Source organism: Lagopus muta, chromosome 4 (genome assembly GCF_023343835.1).
Source record: "Lagopus muta isolate bLagMut1 chromosome 4, bLagMut1 primary, whole genome shotgun sequence".
In the NCBI taxonomy this organism is placed as follows: Eukaryota; Metazoa; Chordata; class Aves; order Galliformes; family Phasianidae; genus Lagopus; species Lagopus muta.
In genome coordinates this window covers 62,570,900-62,590,799 of record NC_064436.1, presented here as the reverse complement: position 1 = coordinate 62,590,799, position 19,900 = coordinate 62,570,900, and the positions used below count along the sequence as shown (strand labels likewise).

The 19,900-nt window shown below is 43.4% G+C and overlaps 1 protein-coding gene across 1 annotated transcript in view; it reads left to right on the top strand.

Moving 5' to 3' along the window:
- Positions 1-19,900, top strand: part of SH3BP2 (SH3 domain binding protein 2) — an 81,244-nt gene that overhangs the window by 2,584 nt on the left and 58,760 nt on the right. The gene's annotated exons all lie outside the window — the stretch shown is intronic.

Below are 19,900 nucleotides of genomic sequence, written 5' to 3'. Positions count from 1 at the left end.
ATACACTCCCTTTAAGTACTGGAAGGCCACAATGAGGTCTCCTGGAGCCTTCTCTTCTCCAAGCTAAACAATCCCAGTTCCCTCAGCCTTTTGTCATAGGAGAGCTGCTCCAGCCCTCTGATCATCTCAGTGCCCTCCTCTGGACCTACTGCAAGAGCTCCACATCCTTCCTGTACTGGGGGCCCTCGGCCTGGACACAGTACTGCAGATGGGGCCTCACAAGAGCCGAGTAGAGGGGGACAATCACCTTCCTGTCCCTGCTGGCCACCCCTTTTTTATTGCAGCCCACAACACAGTTGGCCTTCTGGGCTGCAAGCACATATCCATGGCTCATATCCAGCTTCTCATTCACCAGGACCCCCAAGTCCTTCTCTGCAGGGCTGCTCTCAAGAATGAGTTTCTGTATTTAGAAGCACAGCTCTGTGGGGTGCTGAAGGCCATTGGGGTGATTTATGCTCATATCTGAAGGAACCTTCTTTTTCAGCTGTGAACTCCAGGTGTTGTTTGACCAACCACTCTGGATTGGTTGCAGCTGTCTCACATCACCACTAGCGATCCTGGAAGACAGGCTATGGCCTCATAAGATATTCTGGGCCTTTAGGCTGATTTAATAAACAGAACTAATTCGAAAGTAGCAAACAATCCTCTTATTGTTGTATGATGTCAGATTAACAGCAGTTCATGCCTCCTTTGCTGTTGATTCTGCAGTGGAAACAGGAGTAAAAAGCTAGTGCTGGCTTATTGGCCCCACTGACATCCCCTGATATGCCTCCGAATACTCATCACTACCAACGATGCCCAACTCAGAGCCCTGTGTGTGTTCGACAGTCTGATTTTTGTGCTGAACGAATACAGTGTTTATACTTGTGTGACTCATCAGTTAGCACTAATCTGCAGCCGGGTTTACGATTCTTCTGTAAACATCCTTTATATACATTACTGCGTTGGTTGTTCTGTGAGTTCACTGTTCACAGTTGGAATGGGAAACCTGAGAGGTTAATCTGAGGACGTTCAGTACTCCCAGGCTGGGTGATCTCACTGCTATTACGTATGTATGTGGTTATTTCTCTGCTTTGAGTTTCTGGTCTGGATTGCAACATTCTTTTTTCGGTCATGTTTTCAGTTTATACACATAGAATATTTGGTGTTGTTAGGAGAAATAGCGTGGTTTTCATTTACTTCTAGTGTAAGTTTTTCCATGTGTTTTATGTCTGATTTGAACTTTGGAGGATGCCGAAACCAGAAGTGTTTTGCTGTCTAGGGCAAATTCCCAAGACCCAAGTCCCTAATCACAGTGTGGCTGGAATAGCCAGAATGAGGAGCCATGAAAAAGGACAGATCTGAAGCAATCCACTTGCTTTTCATTAACTCTTCTTTTTGCCTTTATTTGGACTTAGGCAGTTCAGCCTCATCTTTATGGGTGGCCATAGATAAGCAGGATATGCCCTTCTGCATATCTTAGTTATGTCTTTTAATCAGTTCAGTATTCAAGCAATAGTCTTTCTGTTTTGTTCTGTTACACTTTGCTGGTTTAGACCTTTGCTGCATTTTGCCTTTTGGTTCAGGTTTACCTGTCCTGTAATGGATATTACTTCTGCTAAGCAGTTGTTCTACTTCAGGCCCTGCTCTATTTCTTAGAATCATAGAGTCATAGAATCCTTAGAGTTGGCAGGGACTTTTAAAGGCCATCTAGTCCAACTCCCCTGCAGTGAGCAGGGACATGCACAGCTACATCAGGTTGCCCAGGGCCTGGGCCAGCCTGGCCTTGAAAATCTCCAGGGACGGGGCATCAACCAGATCTCTGGTCAACCTGTGCCAGTGCCTCACCACCCCCACTGTAAAAGACTTTTTCCTTTCATCCAACCTAAATCTCCCCTTTTCAAGCTTGAAGCCACTTCCCCTTGTTTTGCCGCCACAGACGCTGCTAAACAGACTGTCTCCTTCTTCCCTGTAGCTCCCCTTTAGATACTGAAAGGCTGCTGTCAGGTCACCTCACAGCCTTCTGTTCTCCCAGGCTGAACAGCCCCAGCTGTCTCAGTCTGTCCTCATAGGAGAGGTGTTCCATCCCTTGGATCATTTCTGTGGCCCTGCTCTGGATGTGCTCCAACGGCTCCGTGTCTCTCCTGTACTGAGGACTCCACATCTGGACACAGCACTCCAGGTGAGGCCTCACCAGTGCAGAGCAGAGGGGCAGGATCACCTCCTCACCCTGCTGGCCACTCTTCTTTTGATGCAGCCCAGGATCTGGTTGGCTTTTTGGGCTGCGAGGGCACATTGCTGGCTCATGTCCAGCTTGCCATCCTCCAGTACCCCCAGGTCTTTTTTGGCAGTGTCTTTATCTTCTTGCTACCTTTACTTTTTGCAATATCTCTTTTGTTTGCCCATGGCTCAGTAGTATCAATTCACTGGATCTCTCCTTGCAGACTGCAATTTATTTCTCATGTTGATGCTCTCTCAATCTGAGAAGCTGATGCACTACGCTCAGTCCTTGCAGCTCTATCATGACATAACTGAGTTTGAGCTGTAGTTTTATTTGTAGGAATGTGAAAAGCTCAGAAGTTCTCAACAGCTTGAAACAGCTTCCATGTTCACAGACTTATGCCACTACAGCTACCAATTCGACTTACAAGCAAATGACTTCTTTGGGCTTGTTTATTAAACTAAGGGGTTTGCTCACCATATCTATTTCTGGTGAGAAGTGCTGACTTGTTCAGATCATAGGACACTCTCTCTTAAAAACTTTCTCTTAAAAAAAAAAGGGTTCCAAACAAACCCTTTTCAGGTTGCAGGAAACTCCTCAGCCCTGACATTCTTATCATGTGATCCATGTCACAGATCCTCTGGGGATCCTGTATAGACTGACTGAAATTTTGTGCTTTGATGAATACAGAGTGCTTTGAGCTATCTGGTTCCTGTTACCTTTCCTCAAACTCCATGTCATTCTTAAAGCAAAAAAAGAAAAGAGGGGGAAAAAAAAGAAGGAAAAAGAAATAGAAGAAAGAAGATGTTTTATCCATGGCTAAATGCCAATCATCCAATTGGGAGGTTGGAAAAAAAAGGTTGCAGAAAATCTGATTCTGTTTGAATTTGTCTTGTACATTAATATCACATTATGAAGCTTCTCAGTGCAGGCTCCGTGGTGTCTCTGATCCAGACCACTCATTCTAACTAGAACATCAGTTGACACATTTCTTATCTTCAGTTTTTCTGACCCAGAGAACAAACAGATCCCTGGGGTATGATGAGAGAAATGTTTGATTTACATGTTGTGTTTGTTTTAAAAGGATGACTGAGAATGGAATTTTCCCATAAGAAACCTCAAAAAAAAAAAAAATCATACTTGAGTAGATGTTGAGTAGATGGCTCTATTTGTGTAAATCAGAACGGGGATACTGGAGACTTCTTAGGATGTCCTTGTACTGTATGGTGCTGAAACAATGTTCAGAAATAGAATCCTGAAGAAGGGTTGGGAGGCTTTAAGTGGAGCAAGAAAGTGGAAGTGCCCTTACTACATCATGTGCTCTCCCCCCCACACCATGCCACTTCCACATAAATAACAACATTTACCTAAATTCTCTTTAGTTTCCTGCCTCTCAGGACACTGCATGGTAATGTTCTCCTGATGCTCCATCTCTCGTAGTCTCTGTAAAGAAGAAAATGCAGCAATCATCCTGGCAGGATGGGGGTAAGCAGCATTCTGCTGTTGGAAGTTCAAGTCATTGATGTAGTCTTCTGTGCAGTAAAAGGAAGAAATAATGCTGTAGATAGGTGTTGCTGTAAACCTTAACTCTCATTTGAATATATTTTGTTATAAGCAAGAATAAGTGTAATCATAGAATCACTCAAGTTGCAAAAGTCCTTAAAGATCATTGAGTCCAACCACAACCTAACCATCCTACCCTAACTAACACCACATCCAAATGGCTTTTAAACACATCCAGGCATGGTGACTCAACCACCTCCCTGGGGAGCCGATTCCAGTGCTTAACAGCCCTTTCTGTAAAGAAGTGTTTCCTGATATCCAACCTAAACTTACCCAGGTGCAACTTGAGGCCATTTCCCCTCATCCTGTCACCAGTGAGAAGAGACCAACCCCACTTTGAGTTTGAGAATATACATTGAGAACTACAGCACTAATTTCTAGCGTCTCTTCCCCTGAGCTTACTGCCTGACTTTGAATAAGTCTGTTAATTTTTATGTTTGCTTTGCCATTTGAATCTTGCAGAAAAAATCATGACTTACTGTTGCAGATGGTTTAAAGGCAAGCAAGACTACAAATTATTGCGTATCTGATCCACAGAATGAAGGCCATACTCAGTTTTCATTTAGACTTACTTAGTTTTTAGACAAAACCTCCAAGTTTTAACTTAAAACTGACAGAATTACCTGTTATGTTTTTTTATTGATGCCCTGCTCTTCTTATGACTGAAGTGCTTGGAGATCAGCAATGAGAAAGTTAACTGTGGCATTCCAGTTCAAGTGTATGCAGACAGATGGACATCTAAGGGATTTAGCATCAGAACACAGGTTTTGAACTTAAAGGATATCCATTGCAGACATAGTTTCCATGTCACTGATCAGGAAATACACTTTTTCCTCTGAAAGCTGGTTGAAATACTGTCCTTATCTTCTATTTACTGAAATCAGGCCATTTTTACATGTTGAAAAATGTTACAAGAGAGATATGGTTTGGAGAAAGTTTTATTCCAGCTATATGAGAACAGCTATACTTCCTCAGATTAGTTTGTCTGTCTCTCCCCACAGACTTTTCTTCTATTGTGCTTGTAGTCCATCACATTTGCAGCCCCATTACTGTCACTTCAGATAAAGCTACATTTTGTCGTAGTTCTACCTGAATTTCTGTAGCTATGGCGATGGCCATTAGTTGACCCAGAAGCTTTAAAAAGTGAAACATAATCTCTGTCATTTCTGATTTCCTGTGATCTATCCAGGAAGTGTCTCAGAATGAAAGAAAAGCTATGAATTTGACAGATAATGAATCCGACTCTTTGTTCACGGTTCTTTCCTGTAGGCAAAATTATTGGCTTCTTGTAAACTTAAAGGAAGCAGCGTGAAGGAGTTTACTGGTGTGATAATGAAAGCATCCAAATGGTTGATTAGTGTTTGAGGAGAAAATTGGGCTTTGGGCATTGTTGGTTTTCGGAGATACGGTGGGGCACTCTGTGGTTGACCCTTTGGTCAGTGCGGATCAGCTGTGCTGGCCATGTCCCACAGCAGCCTCCTGCCCAGCCCCAGCAAAGAAGGCCTTGATGCTGTACAAGCACTGCTCAGCAATAACTAAAACACCATGCATTATCAACACTTCTTTGGTCATAAATCTAAACCACAGCACCGTGTGGGCTGTTAGGAAAAAAATTAGCTCCATCCCAACGAGAGTTACTCCAAAAAGAGATGGTGAAGGACATCATTGTTTTGGAGCATCTGAAGGCTCCTACAGTTTTCAGTTAAAAGAAGAAGGCAATATTTTTGGTGTTTTTTTTTCTCCATTCTAGAATGAGGGAAGCTGAAATAGTGAGAGAGCAAGAGATGTGTTCTCAGTCACATGTGATATCAAAACACCGTGAGCTGGAGAAGCATAAACACTTCAGCCGCAAAACAGCAAAAAGGCTTTGAGAAAGAGTGCAAAGAGGCAACTTTATGGATGTCAGGTAGTAGGGCCAGAGTTCCTGTGTGACTATTGCTGATGGAAAAAATGGTGCTTAGAACAGAATACAATTATTGCTTCCTCCCCAGGTTCACTTACAGATTGTTGTCAATCTGTACTAGAAGGTTATAGTTGAAGTAAAATTTTCAGTCTCTCCTTTTCCCATCTCTGGGAGTAATGTCTCCAATCTCAGCAAGCACCTCAAAAGTGTGTTTCCTGCAGATCAGCATAGCCAAATGGAACCAGATTCTGCAAGAACAACACCTTCAAAATGTATTGGCGAATCTCCATAACAGCTGCAGAATGTTTTTGCCACAATTGAACTGTGATGCTGTCATGCCAGAGGCTTTTCTGTAGCAATTCTGGCAGAGCACATGGCATTCAAAGGTCTGTTTTCTTAAGGGTCATCCCTTTGTGTTTATTCCTGTATTTTGTGGAGCAGTGAGGTGCCATGGGTTGTGCAGCTAGCAAATCCTGTGCTGCTGTCAGTTCAGAGCTGGGCTGCTGCTGGCACTGTGGGAATTGCACAGACTGTTTCTCACTGATGCACAACAGCAAGAGGAGGTTGCCCGCACTATTGATGCTGATATAGTCTGTATCTCTCACTGTGGCTCCTGGCTTGTCTTAGGCTGGGTAGCTGAATGAAAAGCATTATGAGGTGTGGTAAAATGGAGCCTTTTGGAAAGCATACCACACTCAGGGTGGTGGGGATGGCAACGGTGTATTGCTGCCATTAATTCAGAAGGGCGACGCAGGGTAATGTGAACAAATGTCTCCCATTTGAGTTGTAATTTCAAATCTGCTAGGGAGATGTTCTTCGTTTTCCCAGCACATGCATCACTGTTTTGAAAGTGATACGATGTTGATGTTTGGGAAAGATAAGCTGGGCAGATGAGCGCGTGCAGCAACTGGTATGGAAGCAAAGTGGGAAATACCCACACCTCTCGTGTGAGATACAAGCATGTGCTTTGGCTTGTGGTGGTGATCCAAAGAGCACGTAGATGGTTAATACACAGGGGCTGTCCTGCCACGGACATGGAATGGAATGTACCATCCTGTCCTACAGCCCTGAGGTGTTGAAGGTATCTGTTGTATCAAAGTATCCATCATAACGAAAGGGTTGCTTTGTGTCCTCTACGTTTGCTCTCACAGCCTGGGGCATGTAGCATGTTTCCTGGCAGATGGCTTTGGACCTATATCTCCTACGCTCAGCGCGTTCTCTTTCACAAGACTTGCTTCTGTGTTTTGCACTGGATTAGTGAGAAGAAAAAGATGAAAATTTGCCTTATGTATGAAAATGATGAGCCTGTGTTTACTGAGAGGATTGGCGGCACTTATCACCATCACTTTTCTGGTATTTCACTTTCTAGAAGCTGCTGTCAGATGTCACTAATTGTACGTCGGGAGGTCAGCATTTATACACTGACATCCTGCCATGTGTGCAACCTTCCATGAGTGGTGCTCCCTCTGTAAAGAACATCTCTACTTGGATGCACTTCATTTTTCATATTAATCTGCGAGTCATGTTAGTGTTTGGTTGAGTGTCTTATCACTGTGATTTACATGTGGTAGTAAGTCTATTTAAAGTCTGTTCAATGAATCTGGATGCATTGCTGCTTGGATGCCTACTGGGTAAATGAAGTATAATACACTTGTTGGATGCGATGCTGGACTCCATTCAGTTTGCACTGTTCTGAAGCTTATTTTCAATTGTATTTGTTTAGCAGAACACTGAGCACTTGAGTCTGCATGCCATGCAAGAGAAGCAGAAGCTGTGAGAGGGCAGCCTGAGCTCTGACGTTTCAGTGCACAAGAACATATCACCTTTCTTGTTCTGGAGGTCCCCTGTTGAGCCCTTGATGTGTGGCAGTCACAGCTGTGCTCATGACTTTCTAAAATGTTCTCGTCATTGGAAGAAATTGGATTGAACCTGGGCATAACCACATCAATGTCATTACAGGAAACCTGCAGAGAAAATTTGGTATAGGTAAGGGTAGTGAGACTGAAGCACATACTGAGTCACAGGCTCTAGAAAATTTATAGGATGCTGTATGCCTTTCCCGTTTGCATGACGCTGCAAACTGAGAGAAGCGATTCCCCGGGCTGAGAATGACTCTGCAGTTGTGTGATTGCTTTCCTAAGCTAGATGGGTTTAAAAATAGCTCTGCTTACTCAGATGCAGCTGATGATTGAAGAAAAATACCGCTCCGTGGTGAGGATGGAACACGGTGTGTTTGTTTCCCATAACCACAGCAAACAGAAAGCAAAGTGAAAAAGAATTAAGGAGAGAACTCACAGCTTGTTTTTGGCATTTGGGTTGGGTCCTTTGTAGGAACGAACTCTTCACATTCCTTCTGACCTGTTCACCTCAAATGGCTTTAATGGGCACTAATGTGCAGCTACAGAAGATCCTGTTGCCTTAATGCATCATTCCCATGCAAAGACAGATTTTCCCATAAAAATTAATGACAAAGCTTTTGAAAGAAAAACTCTTCTGATGTAAACATTTCAGAGTCAAAACTTCATTAGAAATGCATTTTAAATATTACATAGAAGTTACTGTGTCATCTTAGAAGCTGGTTTTATATCATTGGTCGACAGCTGTGTGCTTGCACAGACACACACATGTATGTCTTACTGCGTGGTCTCTGCAGATGTAGCACAGAAGTGGTACCACGTGCTGTAGGAATCTGGATCAGGAGTCCAATTCTGTCAAGAACACTCAAATTTTTTGGAGGTTTCTCTGGAGCCATGGGTAAGAACTGAACTATTGATGACTGATATGCTAATAATAATCTGGTTTTCTTTGGAACAGTTTCATAGCAAAACATTGTGGATCACGTTCACAGTCTCTTACACCCCTTTCCTTCAGATGCTCCATGAGTTACTGCGTTGAAAAGAAACTGAAATGGAAGTAATTCTTTTGTGTTTTAGCTTTTTTTTTTACCCCAGTAACACTAGGATGATTCACAGATAGGTCAGGAATCAGAGGCCATTCCTGTGTCCCTTGGACAGGACAGACCAAGCTTTCAGCTGAGTGCCAGGACATCACATCATGATCGGTGTCATGATCACTTTCTGGTTGTTTTTCTTCACAAATCAAAAGGGATGGGAAGATTGCTGTAGGTAGCAGCAGGAAAATGACTTGTGAGAAATCCTCAAGCTGAATTGGTTACAAGAGTGAAATACTGGGTTTTATTTACCCACAGGATTTTATTGTTTACATTTCTGTGGTAGTTATTGGTGAGAAAAGGTCTGCTTGAGCTTCAATAAATGAAACAAGTAGGTTCTGGAAATCTAGATCTTTATTGAGCTGTCATCCTACTCAAAACAAAAAGAAGTTATTTCTTTGTTAATACAGATTTATGAGTGCTGTAATACAAAGAGGTCCTAATCATACTTTACAGTAAGATTTGTAAACATTTCCCCATTAGCAATTGTTCCTTTTCTCTGTCTCACTTTTGTACTTTTTGTGATCTAAATAGGGGACTCTGACATGTGTGGTTTTCAGTAAACTAAAAGGAAGTGCATGCAGTGAGCTTACCAGGCGTGTCACCTCAAGCTAGTAAGTTGACTCGCCTCATTGTTGTAGAAGCTGAGTTTTCTCATTCAACATAAAAAGAAGAATCCTTATTGCCTAATTAATAAATGTGTTCAGTGGAGCCTTTTATAAAGCGTAGAGCAAAGCAAAACACACATTGTAATTGGTCCAGTTGCCAGGAAACTGCTACAGATAGAATCTATCACTCCTTAAATACTGATGTTTGTTCAAATTTGTGATTTATATGCAACACTAAAGTCAAGTGTTATCTGCTTATTTGGCTCAATGGAAATATACTGCAAATTGCTATTGTTTATAGCAATTATAGTAATAATGTTCATTAGCATTCTTCATCTGCTTGTGAAACTGCTTACTAGAGAAAAGTCAGTGTATGTCAGCTCCTAAGTGTAACTCCTTTTAGTGGTAGTAAGCCCTGGATGAGGAGAAATGAAGGGATAATTAGAAGCACAAGCAGAGGAAATCAGGTACAGTAAAGCATAAAGCAGCCAAAACAGAGAAGAGTGTTATCTAGGTATAAAATCCTGGAGGTTGGTGTTTTTCAGAACTAACTTAGTAAGCAAGAGACCAAGTGGAATGCTCTGTGGCACCTATTGGTTATAAAGATCCATAGTTCTGCTTCATAAGCAAGTTCTGATAGCAGCACTCATATTCCTATGCTACCTCCATGTGTTTTCTTTAGAAAGCAGATAGATGTGAATCAGCAGCTGAAGCAGAAGCTGAAGCAGCTGAAGCTGCTGCACCAACAGGACAATGTGCTCTTCTGCAAGTTCTGCCTGTCACCATTTTCCCATAATAAATGTTACACTTTACGCCCTGCCTCCCACTTTCCTTTTATATTACCAGTAAAGGCTAACCTGTTTTTAGTAATGCTCTTTACTGTAGCCAGTGTAGGAAAAACTTCCACTTTCCTTCTGGAGAGGAGATATGCCATATATCAGAGATTCAGTTCTTCCTCTCCCAAATTTTTCTTTCTCATCTCATCTCAAATAACCCCAACCTCTACTTCAGATCTGGTTAATTTAAACATAGCACGGAAAAGCCATTGAAAGTAGATTTATCATTCATCAGAGTTGATAGTCAGCCTGTATCTGTTGTCTTTTCCCACAATCACTCAGGTTTCTGTTTCTGTCCTGCACTCTCATGTTCAGCCCTGCCGCTTTCCTTCTGTTATTACGGTTTTACCAAAGCTGCTGGTGGATGTTAATATAATACTGATTTATTTAAGAGGAATTTCAAAAAGTCTCCGTCTGATGGCTGAGAAATCAAACTGAGCTTACGGAAGGAGCTGAGAAGTGATGCTGTTAACAAAAAACCTCAGCACCCGTCATCGGTTTCAGTAAACTGCTGATCTAAAGGACGTCGGGCAGTGGAGGGGTGTGCTAACCTTGCAACTGCTGATCATCTTCATTTGTAAGAGCGAGACTTTTCATTAAGCATCCTTTAATATATTGGCAATGGAGTGCTACACCAAATCTCTTCTCAGCTTCCTTCCTCTCCTTGTGGATGGTGTCTCGGGTGCCAGTAAGCAGCTAAGACTGCTGGCAAAGAGAAAGGAAAGGGCAGGTAGCAGAGTGGAAATTCTGACGGCTCTATTTCCCTTCCTTTTCACAGCATTTTTGTGTTCCTTAGTTTGGAAATCCAGTCAATTTTGTATTGTGTGTTTCTTTTCTGATCCATGGAGAAGTTCCGGGCTTTGTCCAGGTTGCCAGGCAGCTGGATGCTGCAGATTTGGTTTTCTGGTTCTTACTTTCACAAGGACAGCAGAGTCAGCAGGAATGGACCTGTTTTGCATCTTCTGCTCAGCAGCTATTTGCTCTCAACAATTTTACATAATCAATGCTTTCTGTATGGTTTGAAGTGATTTTATGTGACTTCCTCATACACAAATACCACCTAATTAATTTGACTCAATAAATGGAAAACAGAAATGGCTTTAAATGATAAGATATCAAGTGGAGAGCCAAAGTACAAAATGCTGAGCAGATCAGTTCCCCTTTTGCTTCTTCGCGGCTGAATGCTGTAATTAGACATTAAATTTTCCTCTCTCAACATAATCCTACCAGGGAACTGCATTACCCAGCCAGCACCCTCTTTCAGATGGTGTTGCAGTTCTGGTAATTGGCTGTGGACAGAAAGAGAAGGCACTGTGTGTGTGTTTGTTCAGGGACTCTCGGATCCATCACATGAAATAGGAGAACCCATAGGAGAAACCCTTTTGGATAATGCTGCTTTTGTCCAGACATATTGGTGTGTATATTGAATTTTGCTTTGTTTGCTTTTCCCACACATTCATCAGAACTGCAATAAAAAAGAGATCATCTTTCTTTTTTTCCCCGAGTTGTTATCATCATCCGTATTTTGTGTGCAGCGCGGTGGTTTTCTGGGTGCTGCCCTTGTCACCCAGCATGGATCCTCGCCTGAAATGAATTCCTACCAAGTTAGCAAAGTCACAGCCCTGCCTCTGAAGTTTGTGTTTGAATCAGATGCGTGGTTTTTGTCTACATTTGCAAAGTATCCAAGGCTGACCTTCATGGAACCTTTGCAGCTGTACCAATTTGACACTGCATCATTTTGTACAGCTGTCATATGATTGGGGTGAATGTGTGTGGTAATGATTCTGTGTGAATGATTCTCTGTGGTGTCGTTAGCTGTGAGCTCCTCGTTCACGTGATCAATGTGTGCTCATTTCTCAAGAGCTCTGAAACTGGAAAGTCTGATTTGATTGTCAGAATAATTAGGTAACTGGAGCAGAAGCTTCAGGGCTTTTGGTTTAAGATTGCTTTGGAGCACAGCCCTCTTCACAAAGATTTCCTTGCAGTATTTTGTGGTCCCTCTGGCTACTAAACATCTGTGCCCTTAATCGTATACTCAAAATTCTCAGATACTCTCATTTTTTTATCTATCTGCTTCACATTTCATCATTCTTCTGACTTTGAAGTTTACTGATTTGACATTGAATTAGTCCTCTACTCTACCAGCATCATTCCTTCACTTCTCCACCATTTTATCTATTCTTTCAGCTGCTTCTTACCATCTCAAGGAAGGTCTCAGAGCATCATGGAAGTAACATCTGTGTCTCCTCTTCAAACCTTTGCCCTATGGTGAAACAACAGCAATAATTAATAGAAAAAACTGATCTCATCATTATCTTTCCGGGGGGGGGGGGGGGGGAACAAGAAAAAAAAAAAGAATTTGTTCCTCCCTTCTGTTTCAGCTGGGATTTTGCCCATCAAATAGGCCTGCAGGACATGAATCGTGAAATTACAGATAGGCTTCAATTTGTGTAGAAGTGGCCCATTCAAAATTATTTTGTGCTACTCAAAAGCAGAATACTAACATTATGTATAAATAAGGGGTTTTGCCTGTTTATAAGGCTTTGATATCTGTGCTGATATTTTTATACATATGAAATTACATCTCACTTAACCATCAGTTAAGGACAAATAAAAGCTTAGGAGGGTTTTAAATTGAGAGATCTTCCAGTCCAACCCCTGTGCTACAGCATGTTCCCTGGGGCAGTTTACACAGGAAAGAGTCCAGGCAGGTTTTGAATCTCCCCAGAGGAGGAGGCTCCACAGCCCCTCTGGGCAGCCTGTGCTGTGCTCTGTCACTCTCAAAGAAAAGAAGTTCTTTCTCATGTTCAGGTAAAACTGCCTGTGTTCCAGCTTGTGTCCTTCTTGCCGGGTACCATTGAAAAGAACCTTGCTCCATCTTCTTGCCACCCACCCTTTAGGTATTTATCAGCATTGTTGAGATCCTCTCTGTCTTCTTCAGGCTGAACAGGTCCATGTCACTCAGCCTTTCCTCATAAGAGATGCTTCAGGCCCCTCATCATCTTTGTTGACCCCCCACTGGTCTCTGTCCAGTAGTTCCCTGTCTTTCTGGAACTGGGGAGCCCAAAACTGGACAAGAAGTGACAAAAATAATCTGTACAGAACTGTACAGAAAGCTACAAACAAGTGCTCCCATCCTTTCTCTTATCCACATGGAGCTGATCAGGCAGCAGCACCACAACCAAAGGCCCTTTTCCAGAAGGATGCCAATTGCCTCTTTGAATTGAACAGAACGTGGCCTATTCCCAAACACCGTGCCCACACACAGTGCATGAGCACTGCAAGGATGTGACATAAAGGCTGAAAGCCAAGCTGAGCAGCATTTTACTTGCATGTGTATATGCACACGCAAAGAGCACAGCCAGAGAATGAGGGACGAGCTCCGTTCCCACAGCTTTCTGCTGTGAAAGCTGTTTCCCACAGCGTCTGTTTGAGGCCATTTCACAACGTGAGGCTTTGGAGGTGATGCCCGTATTCACTTCGCCATTCCGGCTGATTCATACCGAATGAGAAAAAAAGGGGTTTTCAGGAGGCAGAGCTTTGAGTTCTCGAAGCCTTCGCTGCCCCCTAGTGACGGGCAGAGGCGGGCTGCAGAGCAGGAGGGGGAAATGGAGAAAAGTGAAAAGCTGCTTTTTTAGTGGCATTGATTTCCTCGCTGGTTAGAAAGGATATCTATCGTTTGTGCTCAGATGACAACCATCACTGCAACAGTCAGATATTTGGAATATTCTTGCTGGAACAATAACAAAACAATAACAAAGTATGGCTTCTGTGCTACAGATGGGCTCCTAAAGATATCTTAAAATGTAGCGTATCAGGTCTTGGAGGAGACCTGAGAGCATCCTTAGAGTATCTAAGTGGGGAGTGTAAGAAAGAGATTTAGACTGGTTTAAGAAAAGTATTTTATGACCAGGGAAGCACTGGAACTGATTGTCCGGAAAGGTGATGGATGCTCCATCCCTGGAGTCACTCAAGGTCAGGCAGGACAAGGCGTGAGCTCCTGATGGAGCTGTAGGTGTCCCTGCTCATTGCAGGGACTTGAACCAGATGACCTTGAAAGATCCTTTGTAACCCAAATGATTCTGTGATTCTATCTAAACACAGCATCATCTTTGTGATGGCTGATGCAGGGGAGATGAGCTGAGGCCTACTGTGCTTGAAATCCCCATGAACCCCTTCCTTCCTTCTTCTAAAAATGCTTTGAAAATACCGCTTTACTGAAGCACCAATAGCAGCAAATGTGGATACATCTGATACACACAAAATGAGGCAAAAAAATGCTTTTTTGCTGGTATGATGTCATTTGAGTTTCTGAATCTTTATCTGAATCTTTCTGAATCCTAAAGTGGCGGTATTTTTATATCACAACACCTGCATCAGCGCTGGGGCTGATACTGGGCTCACAGTGTGTGAGTCAGTATGAATCACAGTCCCTAACCTACCTCAGTGTACTGATACAAGTTCTAACCACTGACAAGGTTGAAATTGCTCTGTTTGGACTGAACTGATTGCCACAAAGGAGTTTGTATCAGTGCACTGTGTTCTCTTTCGAGCAACTGTATGCAGATTTGCAGTGTGGCTTAAGTGCATGCGATCGCTCAGGACAGAAATCTAGCCCTAACCACAGTGCATGTGCTTCTTATGCCATACTTCAGCCTGCCTTGTGCCAAGAACTTGAGAACATCTGGACAACACTCTCCAGTATAAACACTGTTCAGCCTACATTTGATTTGAGCTTCTCTGTAATGAGATTATTATTTTGCAGTTTTTATTTTGTACTATCATGGAATAGTTTTATTTTTGTTAGATATTCCTGCAGCATCCTGAGCTTCTGACTTTAAGCTGCATGTAAGCACTGACATTTGCACTGCACAGTGAGATGGTTGTGTCCAATACTTTAATCAGCAGTCACCATCCTTGCTCTAGCATGGGCAAAGACCTCTCTTCTCAGCAATGGAGCCCTCAGGATAAGATATTCAGTTACTCATAACCCTATATTGTTGTTCCTGTGAATGATAATTGCTGTGATACCACACTGGTGAATGATGCTGATGACTCCTAGAATGATACAGAAACAACTTTTTTTGACAGCAGCAGGGCATGCAACATCAGAAGTTTCTGCCCCACCAAGGTGCCATTTCAAAAGTTGTACGTGTCTTTTGACCTAGAACAAGTGAAATGCAACTACACTTGTGGGCACTTTTGGTGGGAAGTCTCTATCTGCCTGCTAGTAATGGCAGGCCCCCAGTTATTATTTTCATTACACATTGCCTACACTGCAGAAAATATGGGGGGAAAAAAAAAGATATTTGATATTTTATTTTTGCTTGTCTGCACAGTTTGAATTCTTCCTTGAGCTGCACAGTCAAAAATTCTCATTTAAGAGCAAGGATTTTTTTGTTACCTCTCTTAATCTTCAGGACATTTACTTTTACGTTATCATTAAGTCAACTCACAGTAAAAAATTTTCAGTTCCTCATGAGTCATAACAATCATTGCAGAGCTTCCCCTTTGACTGTCTGTTGATGCAATCATCACCACAATCCCTGTAGTTATGATCTTCACTTCTTAGGACACAGTGGCTCTTTACACTTGCCTTGGTCACTCACTGGTGACCAATCACAGAATATCCTGTGTTGGAAGGGACCCATAATGATCACTGAATCCAGCTCCTGGCTCCACACAGGACCCAAAATCAGGTCATCTGCCTGAGACCCTTGTCCAGATGCTTCTTGATGCAAGCTCAGTGCTGTGACCACTTTCCTGTGGAAGGAGCCTGTTCCACTGCCCAGCCACCCTCCCACTGAAGAATCTTTTCCTGATATTCAGCCTGACACAGCTTATTCCCCTGTCACAGCTTATGCCACTCCCTTGAGTCCTATCACTGGTCCTCAGAGAGAAGAGATCAGCACCTGCCCCTCTGCTCCCCCATGTGAGGAAGCCATAGGCTGCGGTGAAGTCTCCCCTCACACATCTTCCACTTTAGATCCTTCACCATCTTTGTCCCTCCTTTGGACACTCTAATAGCTTTAATAGTAATCATCACTCCAAGCTTTTAGCTCCTTGCATGTCATTTCTGCATGTATTGACTGTAGATACATGGAAATATCATGCTGCCCTCATTCAAAAGTTGACACGCGTAGATGATGCCAGTGTTAGCCCGTGCTTACTTCCACAGTAATAGTAATCATTTGCTAATGCTGTAAAATCCTAGGACTCATACCAGTATCTGCTAGTCTGACCGTGCACACCGGCTTAAAAAAAAACCCAACCAACCAACCAAACAAACAAAAAAGATGAAAATACAACAAAGAACATGCTGGACTTGGTTGCAGTAGTCGCAGCAGCAAGAGTTACCTGGTCTCTGATGATGCAAGACTTGTCCTAGGGCTGCCTGGAGGAGGCTTTTTTTCATCAGTCCCACCCACACTGACAGCAACAAAAGTTCCTGGAGCATGGAGTTTCCATGCATGGGCTCAGATCACTGGATGGATGAATCCTCCATGCACTGATGTGCTGGAGTTCTGGGCCGTGACAAGTATGTACTGTATTTTCTGCATCAAAAAACAACATGTACAGGTGCTAATAGACTGTATTGGGTGGAATGGTTGACACGCTGGGAGGCTGTACTGCCATTCAGTGAGACAGACTTGAGAGACAGGCAGAGTGGTATCTTACTGGGTGGAACCAGGGCAAGTGTAAAGTCTTACTCCTGCAGAGGACTAACCACATGCATCAGCACAGGTTAGGGGATGACCTGCTGGAGAGGAGCCCCCAGGGAAGGACCTGGGTGCCCTGGTGGACAACAGGTTGGCCACGAGCCAGCAGTGTGCACTTGTGGCCAAGAAAGCCAATGGTATCCTGGGGTGCATTAAAAAGAGTGCGGCCAGCAGGTTGAGGGAGGTTACGCTCCCCCTTTTCTCAGCCCTAGTGAGGCCACATTTGGAGTGTTTTGTCCAGTTCTGGGCTCACCAGTTCAAAAAAGACAGGAGGGAGTCCAACAGAGGGCCAGCAAGATGATTCAGGGCCTGGAACATCTCTTTTTCTGAGGAAAGGATGAAAGACCTAGGACTGTTCAGCCTGGAGAACAGAAGGCTGAGAGGGGGCTTTACCAATGCCTCTAAATATCTAAAGGGCCGATGTCAAAAGGACGGAGCCAGGTGACAGGACCAAGGGCAATGGGCACAAACTAGAATACAGGAAGTTTTACCTAAACATGAATAAAAATCTCTCTAGTTTGAGGGTGACAGAGCCCTGGAACGAGATGCCCAGTGGGCTCTGGAGTCTCCTTCTCTGGAGATACTGATAAACATGCCTGGACTCTTTCCTGTGTAACCTACTGTAGGGAGCATGCTTTAGCAGAGGAGTTGGATTGGAGGATCTCCCGAGGCCCCTTCCAACCCCTATGATTCTGAGATGTTGTGAATTAGCCTGTTTAATTACATGGTAGATTTCCAGCTGTCAGGAAGCAGGTGATCTTTGGAATTACAACCATGTGACAGAAGTTTATCTCATAGCTGTCCTGACTGTGTTGGTTCCAAATTTATCTTGTTCTTCTAATAAAGATGAGAGTACAAGTTACAGAATGGCAGCTATTCATCACTGTAATATAAAGCCATATGTTATAGTAGTCCATATATTTTATGTAGAATAAAAAATAACAGTTATTCCACATAATCATGTGATTTGTCAGCAGCATGAATGAGAATAATCCCTCCTACTATACAGAGTAACAAAAACTCATGTTCTTAGAACAGTGTGTTCGGTGTTGTTGCTTTGAATCTTGCAATACAATAGATGCACAGGGTAGGATGGGATTTGCTTTCAGAAAAGAAACAGAAATGCAACTTTCAGGCTTAGCATATCCTGATGGAATAAGAAACTCTGTAAAGTCCCTTGCCCATTTCCTTCTGCTTTAGTGACTCCTGAGTAAACTTCCAGTTCTCGATGGTCATATTTCTGGATAAATGTAAATATATATATATAGTTGCAGTTAAGTATTTTTCATCATAGGAACTCCCTACTCCTAGCTGATCAAAGGATATAATTGTGAGCAGGAGGTGTGGCTTGATTTACATGTAACATTTTGCATTTTGTTGAGTAGAATAGGGACAGAACCAGGAGAACAATTCAGGAGTCAGCCTCATTTCACACCTTCTTTAAAGTAATCCCTTTTGCATAGCATATAAACACACAGCCATTCAGGAGCTTGACCCCATAGGAAGAAGCTCTGATCTCTTAATTATAAAGTGGAATATTTTGCATACACCAGTTAAGCTTTCCATATCTCATTTTCCTGGTTTGTCAAGTAGAGAAAATAATAATTACCTTCTTCAATTGCAGTTATGCCCTTTTAAGGAGCTTTCCCTGTAATTAAACAGCTTGGGTGTCTGCAGCCCGCAGGGCTGGAGCGCAGGAACCGTAATGACAAGGCTTTCTGACATCATTAGGAGACGTTACCATTACTCTGGTCACATTGCTGGCCCGTTGCCGAAGTTATGAGAACTGCTGCCTTCAACACTAGCAGTTGTGCAACTTCCTTCTGGCTCCTCAAATTCTCATTTCCAAGGAATTCCTTATGATTGCCATTAACGATTTGCTAAGCAGCAGGATCTGATGGTGCTGCCTCACCTTCTTTTTTTTCTTCTTTTTTAATATTAATGAAATGATAGAAGCAGTTGAACAACATCTTCCTTTTCCCTGCAAGAGGGAACATAAGCTGTATATGCTGAATTATAGCTAGATAGCACCAAATTTAACAGTGTGGGTGTTCATTGGAAGCCCCTGAAAACTGGTGTTATTTGTTGCTCCTCCGGGGGCTGGAGAAGAAGAGACTGGGAGCTAAGGCCAATGCCATGAGCCGGCAGTTGGAGTCAAACAGGAGAGAAGGAAAGCACCTGGGCTGCCTAGGGAAGATAACGTATTGATTTTGTGTCACTTTGATTCCTTACCTCAAAATATATCACAGAATTAAAAAAAAAAAAAAAGGGGGGAGAAAATCTGTTTCAGGTTCATGTGTTCCCCTTACCTTGACCCTCTCAATGCCCACACACCCCTGCAGCCCTGATCCCAGCAGGCACTGGCACACACACCCTACCAGAAAGAAGCAAGGACTGATGTCTGCATTCTTTAAAGCAATAATGATGAAGAACAACTGGAAGCAAGGTGGGCTTGGGAATACAGCAGCCATTGGGCAAAGCGAGGCTCCATCACCTCTTACAGGCTCTGGGAGAGGAAAACAGGATTTTGATGCTGTCAGAAACGTTTGCTCTCAGCTCATGCAGGCCCAGCTGATGGGATTGAATCTAATTGTTTGCCTTAACCTAACCTAACCGGTTTTCAACTAATCGTCAATCAGGTTACTAATTATTGGTTGAGCAAGCAATGATGAGTTTTTAATTGGCTGTGGTGATACATGGCCCTGCAAGCACTCAGGGTGAATGGGGGTGGCAGGGAGGAGGGATATTTATGCTGTAACTGGGGGGAGAGATGCAGGAAAATAATTAAATGATAAAACGCCTTGGGTCAGAAGCCCACCCGGTTCCAACCCCCGCTGAGGGCTGGCTGACTTCCCCCCACACCAGGCTGCCCCACCCGGCATGGCTGTGAAGGCCGCCGGGACGGACTGCACGAAAGGCGGGGCGGTGGGCGGGCAGCAGGCGGCACTCGGCGGCAGTGCGGCAGGCGGCGCTGCTGCCTCGGGGAACGCTGCGCTGCAGCCTCGCAGCGGGGCCCGGCTCGGGTGGAGGGCTGTTCGCCTTCCTCTCGTTCCGAGAGCTGCTTCAGCTCTGCTAAGAACCAGTACCCGTGTTACAGCCCTGAGAGTGAAGCCGCCGTTGC